The sequence below is a fragment of the Delphinapterus leucas genome, chromosome 5 (assembly GCF_059928025.1).
Source record: "Delphinapterus leucas isolate spDelLeu-1000000601 "Yukka" chromosome 5, BTC_Dleu_Yukka2, whole genome shotgun sequence".
In the NCBI taxonomy this organism is placed as follows: domain Eukaryota; kingdom Metazoa; phylum Chordata; class Mammalia; order Artiodactyla; family Monodontidae; genus Delphinapterus; species Delphinapterus leucas.
Window position 1 is genome coordinate 71,682,182 of NC_143133.1, and position 7,942 is coordinate 71,690,123.

Below are 7,942 nucleotides of genomic sequence, written 5' to 3' on the forward strand. Positions count from 1 at the left end.
AAAGGAACTTCTCTAGGCAGGAAACACAAGAGAAGGAAAAGACTTACAATAACAAACCCGAAGCAATTAAGAAAATGCTAATAGGAACATACATATCGATAATTACGTTAAATGAAAATGGATTAAATGCTCCAACCAAAAGACACAGATGGGCTGAATGGATACAAAAACAAGACCCATATATATGCTGTATACAAGAGACCCACTTCAGACCTAGGGACACATACAGACTGAAAGTGAGGGAATGGAAAAAGATATTCCATGCAAACGGAAATCAAAAGAAAGCTGGAGCAGCAATTCTCATATCAGACAAAATAGACTTTAAAATAAAGACTATTACAAGAGACAAAGAAGGACACTACATAATGATCAAGGGATCAACCCAAGAAGAAGATATAACAATTGTAAATATTTATGCAGTCAACATAGGAGCACCTCAATACATAAGGCAAATGCTAACAGCCATAAAAGGGGAAATCAACAGTAACACAATAATAGTAGGGGACTTTAACACCCCACTTTCACCAATGGACAGATCAACCAAAATAAAAATAAATAAGGAAACACAAGCTTTAAATGACACATTAAACAAGATGGACTTAATTGATATTTATAGGACATTCCATCCAAAAACAGAATACACTTTCTTCTCAAGTGCTACCTCACACCAGTCAGAATGGCCATCATCAAAAAATCTACAAACAATAAATGCTAGAGAGGGTGTGGAGAAAAGGAGGGAACCTCTTGCATTGTTGGTGGGAATGTAAATTGATACAGCCACTATGGAGAGCAGTATGGAGATTCCTTAAAAAACTAAAAATAGAACTACCATATGACCCAGCAATCCCACTACCGGGCATATACCCTGAGAAAACCATAATTCAAAAAGAGTCATGTACCACAATGTTTATTGCAGCACTATTTACAATAGCCAGGACATGGAAGCAACCTAAGTGTCCATCGGCAGATGAATGGATAAAGAAGATATGACACATATATACAATGGAATATTACTCAGCCATAAAAAGAAACGAAAATGAGTTATTTGTAGTGAGGTGGATGGACCTAGAGTCTGTCATACAGAGTGAAGTAAGTCAGAAAGAGAAAAACAAATACCATATGCTAACACATATATATGGAATCTAAAAAAAAATAAAAATGGTTCTGATGAACATAGGGGCAGGACAGGAATAAAGACACAGATGTAGAGAATGGACTTGAGGACACAGGGTGAAGTGTAAGATGGGACGAAGTGAGGGAGTTGCATGGACATATATACACTACCAAACATAAAATAGATAGCTGGTGGGAAGCAGCCACATAGCACAGGGAGATCAGCTCGGTGCGTTGTGACCACCTAGAGGGGTGGGATAGGGAGGGTGGGAGGGAGATGCAAGAGGGAGGGGATATGGGAATATATGTATACATATAGCTGATTCACTTTGTTATACAGGAGAAACCAACACAACATTGTAAAGCAAGTATACTCCAATTAAGATGTTAAAAAAAAATTTAAGAGGATAGAAATTATTTCAAGCATCTTTTCTGACCATAACTGTATGAAACTAGAAATGAACCATAGAAAGAAAAATGGGAAAATAACAAACACGTGGAGACTAAACAACATGCTACTAAAAAACCAAGAGCTCAATGATGAAATCAAAGAAAAAAATCAGAGAATACCTTGAGACAAACAAAAATGAAAACACAACCTTACAAAATCTATGGGATGCAGCAAACACAATTCTAAGAGGAAAGTTCATAGCGATACAGGCCTTCCTTGGAAACAAGAAAAATCTCAAATAGAAAACCTAACCCACAACCTAAAAGAATTAGATAAAGAACAAACAAAGCTGAAAGTCAGCAGAAGGAAGGGAATAATAAAGATCAGAGGGGAAAGAAATAAATGGAAGATCAAAAATAAAAATAATAATAATAGGAAAGCTCAATAAAACCAAGAGCTGGTTCCTTGAAAAGATAAACAAAATCAACAAATCTCTAGCCAGGCTCACCAGGAAAGAAAGAGAGAGGACCCAAATAAACAAAATAAGAGATGAAAGAGGAGAAATAACAACTGATAACACAGAAATACCTAAATAAATAAGAAAAAAGAAAATACTGTGAACAGTTATATGTCAGCATATTGGAGAACTTAGAAGAAATGGATATGTTTCTGAAAATATACAGTCTGCCAAAACTGAGTAAATAGGAAACAAATAATTTGAACAGACCAGTCACTAGAAGTGAAATAGAATCTGTAATAAAACAAAAACAAAAAGAAAGAGAAACAAACAAACAAAAAACTCCCTGCAAACAAAAGTCCAGGACTGGATGGCTTCATTGGGTAATTCTACCAAACATACAAAGAACAACTTATACCTATCCTTCTCAAACTATTCCAAAAAATTGAAAAGGAGGGAACACTCCCAAATTCATTCTATGAAGCCACCATCACCCAGATACAAAAACCAGACAAAGACACTACAAAAAAAAGGAAATTATAGCCAATATCTCTGATGAATAGATGTAAAACTTCTCAACAAAATCAGCAAACTGAATCCAACAATACATAAAAAGGACACCAAGATCCAGTCTGATTCATCCCAGGATCACAAGGATGATTCAACATACGTAAATCAATCAATGTGATATACCACATTAACAAAAGGAAAGACAAAAACCACATGATCATCTCAATTCATACAGAAAAGGCATTTGACAGCATTTAACAACCACTCATGATACAAACTCTCACCAAACTGGGTATAAAGGGACAACATAATAAAAGCCATTTACAACCATCCCACAGGCAACATAATACTCACTGGTGAAAAGCTAAAAGCCTTCCTGCTAAATTCAGAAACAAGACAAGGATGCCCACTCTCACCACTTCTATTCAACATGGTATTGGAAATCCTAGCCACAGCAGTCAGACAAGAAAAAGAAATAAAAGGTGTCCAAATTGGAAGAGAAGAGGTAAAACTAGCATTATTTGCAGATAACATGATACTCTATATGAAGAACCCTAAGGTTCCACAGAAAAACTACTAGAACTAATAAATAAATTCAGCAAGGTAGCAGGATACAAGATTAATATACATAAATCTGTCGCATTTCTTTATACTAACAATGAAATATCAGAAAGTTTTTAAAAATCCCATTTAAATTGTATTTAAAAAATAATAAAATACCTAAGAATAAACTTAACCAAGGAGGTGAAAGACCTATACACTGAAAGATATAAAACACTGATAAAGGAACTTAAAGATGATTCAAAACAAAATGGAAAAATATCCCATGCACTTGTATTGGAAGAATTAATATTGTCAAAATGGCCATATTACCCAAACTAATCTACAGATTTCATGCAATCCCTATCAAAATATCCATGACATTTTTCACAGAACTAGAACAAATAATCTTAAAATTCATATGGAACCACAAAAGATTCAGAATTGCCAAAACAATCCTAAGGAAAAAGAACAAAGCTGGAGGCATAACCTGTCCAGACTTCAGACTATACTACAAAGTTAGAGTAATCAAGACAGCATGGTATTGGCACAGAAACAGACATATAGATCAATGGAAAAGGACAGAGAACCCAGAAATAAACCCACACACCTATGGCCAATTAATCTACAACGAAGGAGGAAAGACTATACAATAGACAAAAGACAGTCTCTTCAACAAGTGGTGCTGGGAAAGCTGGACAACTACATGAAAATCAATCAAATTAGAACACTCCCTCATACCATACACAAAAATAAACTTGAGGGTTTCCCTCATGGTGCAGTGGTTAAGAATCCGCCTACCAATGCAGGGAACACGGGTTCAAGCCCTGGTCCGGGAAGATCCCACACGCTGCAGAGCAACTAAGCCTATGTGCCACAACTACTGAGCCTATGCTGTAGAGCCCGTGAGCCACAACTACTGAAGCCCGCGTGCCTAGAGCCCGTGCTCTACAACAAGAGAAGCCACCTCAACAAGAAGCCCATGCACCACAATGAAGAGTAGCCCCCACTCGCCGCAACTAGAGAAAGCCCTTGCACAGCAACGAAGACCCGATGCAGCCAAAATAAAAAAATAAATGTGAATAAATAAATAAACAAACAAACAAAATAAACTCAAAATGGTTTAAAGACCTAAATATAAGACATGAAACCATGTAAGTCCTAGAAGAGAACATAGGCAAAACATTCTCGGACATAAATTATAGCAATATTTTCTTAGATTAGTCTCCTAAGGCAAAAGAAATAAAAGCAAAAATAAACAAATGGGACCTAATCAAACTTATAAGCTTTTGCACAGTAAAGGAAATCATCAACAAAATGAAAAGACAAACTACGGACTGGGAGAAAATATTTGCAAACAATGCAACTGACAAGGGATTAACATCCAAAATATACAAACAGCCCATACAACTCAATATCAAAAAAACAAATAACCCAATCAAAAAATGGGCAGAAGGCCTAAATAGACATCTCTCCAAAGAAGACACACAGATGGCCAACAGGCACATAAAAAGACTCAACATTGCTAATTATTAGAGAAATGCAAATCAAAACCACAATGAGGTATATCATACCAGTCAGAATGGGTATCATCAAAAAGTCTACAAATAGCAAATGCTGGAGAGGGTATGGAGAAAAGGGAACCCTCCTACACTATTGGTGGGAATTTAAATTGGTGCAGCCATTATGGAGAACAGTGTGGAGATTCCTTAAAAAACTAAAAATAGATCTACTATATGATCCAGCAATCCTGCCATTGGGTACATATCCAGAAAAGATGAAAACTCTAATTCAAAAAGCTACATGCACCCCGACGTTCATGGCAACACTATTTACAATAACCAAGACATGGAAACAACCCAAGTGCCCATTAACAGACGACTGGCTTAAGAAAATGTGGTATATATACATACAATGGAATATTACCCAGACATAAAAAATAAAATAGTGTCATTTGCAGCAACATGTATGGACCTAGAGAATATTAGACTTAGTGAAGTAAGTCAGAGAGAGAAAGACAAATACTATATGGTATCACTTATATGTGGAATCTAAAAAATACTACAAATAAATCTGTATACTAAACAGAAACAAACTCACAGACATAGAAAACAAGCTTATGGTTACCAAAGGCTAAACAGAAGGGGGAGGGATAAATTAGGAGTATGGGATTAACAGATACAAACTACTATACATAAAGTAGATAAACAAGGATTTATTGTATAGCACAGGGCACTATATTCAGTATCTTGTAATAACCTATTGTGGATAAAAAATGTTGCCTGCCATATCAACAAAGGATGCTGCGGCCATCAAGCCATCAGCCACTACCACAGCCCACCACCATGAGCCTGAAGGAACTCAGGATGGAGACAAAAGGGCTGTCCAATGCCAGCCACCCCCAACAGTGAACCCTGACAGGACACAGGATGGGAAAGAATAGGATACTGACCCTAGATAGCTAAGGTGCATATCAAAGGAATGATTTCAATGACTCTTGCATCTTCCCATACATAGAAAAGCACTAAATTCATTAACCTGAGATGTCTGGTGTTCTTTAATTAACAGTAACTTTTGGTGTTCCGACTACCTGTTTTTTGTTGCAAGAACTCCTATATATGCTGGCTCCTCCCTTACCCCTTTGGAGCAGTCCCTCAGAGTTACCTGAGAGGCTGCCTCCTGGGCTTGATGTCCTCAGGAACTCTGCTGAATAAAATATAATTCTCAACTTTGAGGTTGTGCATGTTTTTCAGTCAACGCCATAATGGAAAATAATCTGAAAATACATATATCATCTATATGAATATGTGAATCACTTTGCTGTACACCTGAAACTGATGCAATATTGTAAATCAACTATACTTCAATTTTAAAAAAAAGTCAAAGGTGAACCAACTTCCAGTAAGGCTTTGGTTCTTACCCAATTTATGTTTGAATTCTTTGATTGCCGCATTGCCCAAATTACCAATGGACTCAATAACCTCTAACTGCCAGAAAATTCCAGTTTACCTTCAAATGTTTAGAATCTTATTTTTTCCCCACAGAGAGTACCATACACTTTCTTCAAAAGAAATCCAATTTTTCAGTTAACTTGATTGCTGAGAAATACGTGGGCAACAGAAAATATACTCATCAATATCTACCATGTGCCAAGTGTTAGGCCTGGCTTAGTAAGTATAAAGAACATGATAAAATTGTATTCTGTACCCTTACAATCTAGTCAGAAAGCAAAGAGGATATTTTGCTTCAGCATAAAGCTCACTATGTCTTCTAATTTTCCTATTTTTGTTTCTTCTTTTATAAAAAATGTACTCAAATTCATTTAAGAAACATTTATTGATTTCATACTATGTGCCAATCATTTTGATGCCAGACAGGCTCCTACTGTTATGGATCTTTCATTTTAGTGAGTGGGGAGAAAGAGAAAGAGAGAGAGAGAGAGAGAGAGATTAGACAAATAATTGTTTTAGAGCATAAATTCTATGAAAATAATAAATGGAGTAACATGGAGAGTGACTGGGGAGCTATTTTAATTGGGTGATCAGGGAAGGCCTCAGATGTGGTGACACCTGGTGCAACGACAGACAAGAAATCATGTGACCATTTGGAGGAACAGTGTTATAGAAGCAGGAACAGCCATTGCAAAGGCCCTGAGCCCAGACCAGCTTACCATGTCCCATGAGCAAAATGAATATTAATTATTAATATTGATGATCTTATTTGGGATTATAACGATTTATAAGCCAAGGTCTCCGTCTGAAAGGAGCTCTGTAATAGAGACAGAAGTAAGCACAAAGATCACAATACAGTGGCAGAACAACATCGCCTTGATAGAAGTATGTACAAAGTAAAGAGGTAGTAAGAAGAAGGAGTAATTAATTCTTAGGGTGTGTTTCAGGGAAGGCTTCACAAAGGAGGTAATGGAAAAACAGGATTCGAAATATCAATAGCATTGACAAGGCAGGAAGGATGGTTATGCCAGGAGCAACAGCACACAGGGAACTGTGAGTACAAAGGGCTGCAGGCTGCGTTTCTACAGTGAACACTAAAATAGAAGAAAGTGAGGCTCAAGAGGACAGAGGCCAAGCCATGAAAGGGCCTGATATTCTGTGCATGATGGGAGCTATCAAAAGGTGCTAAGGAAGCAACCGCAGGATTGGATTTGTGTTTCAGATCCATCACCATAGGCTGTCTCTCTGAAATATGTCTGTGGGAGAATAAATTTGAGGCAGTGAAAAAGATGCAATGAGGCTGGTGACAGTGGGGCTCAGTAAGAGGTAAAGATATCTGAGAGGTTTTTTGGAGTTAATTAAACAAATGGATAGGTTTGACTGTTCACTGTTGAATGACCAATAACTTTCAGTATCTGGCTCACAGCAGGCACTCAACAAATATTTGTAGAATGAATGAATGGTGGCTGAGTGCGACAGCACGGTCTGACCAACAGAAGCCCGGAGCCCCGCACTCAAATACAAACACTTCCATTAATAGAGAACACTGAGCTAAAGCCTCGTTTAGGTGTGTTGCTTTAATCCTAACAAACCTATGAGGTAGGTCGTATTTCCATTTTCCAGATGAGAAAAACCTGAGGCTCAGAGAGAGCGATAACGTACCACGCCTGAGGTTTCTAGAACTAGGAAGAAGCTAGGCTCAAAAGTCAGCCAGCCAGCCAAGTGCGCATGTTTAATAATTACTCGCTACTTAGCCTAGAGACTCAAATAAATGAACTACGTAAAGCATAAAAGCAGAGAAAGCTAAGAAAAGTCGCTCTCAACAAGAGGATAAAGGGGGCTTCCAGAACGTTCCTGCCAGCCGGTCACTGGAAGATCAAGGCAGCCCGTCCCAACTGCCTAAAGCCAAGCCTCCCCGGTGCAGGAAGGGTATGGGGGGCGGGGGGGGGGTGGGCTCGGGTCCGCAGTGGGCGAACGCGT

General features: G+C 37.8%; 1 protein-coding gene across 1 annotated transcript in view; it reads right to left on the reverse strand.

Annotated features, from left to right (window-relative positions):
• FRYL (FRY like transcription coactivator) overlaps nt 1–7,942 on the reverse strand; it is a 293,278-nt gene that overhangs the window by 284,830 nt on the left and 506 nt on the right. The gene's annotated exons all lie outside the window — the stretch shown is intronic.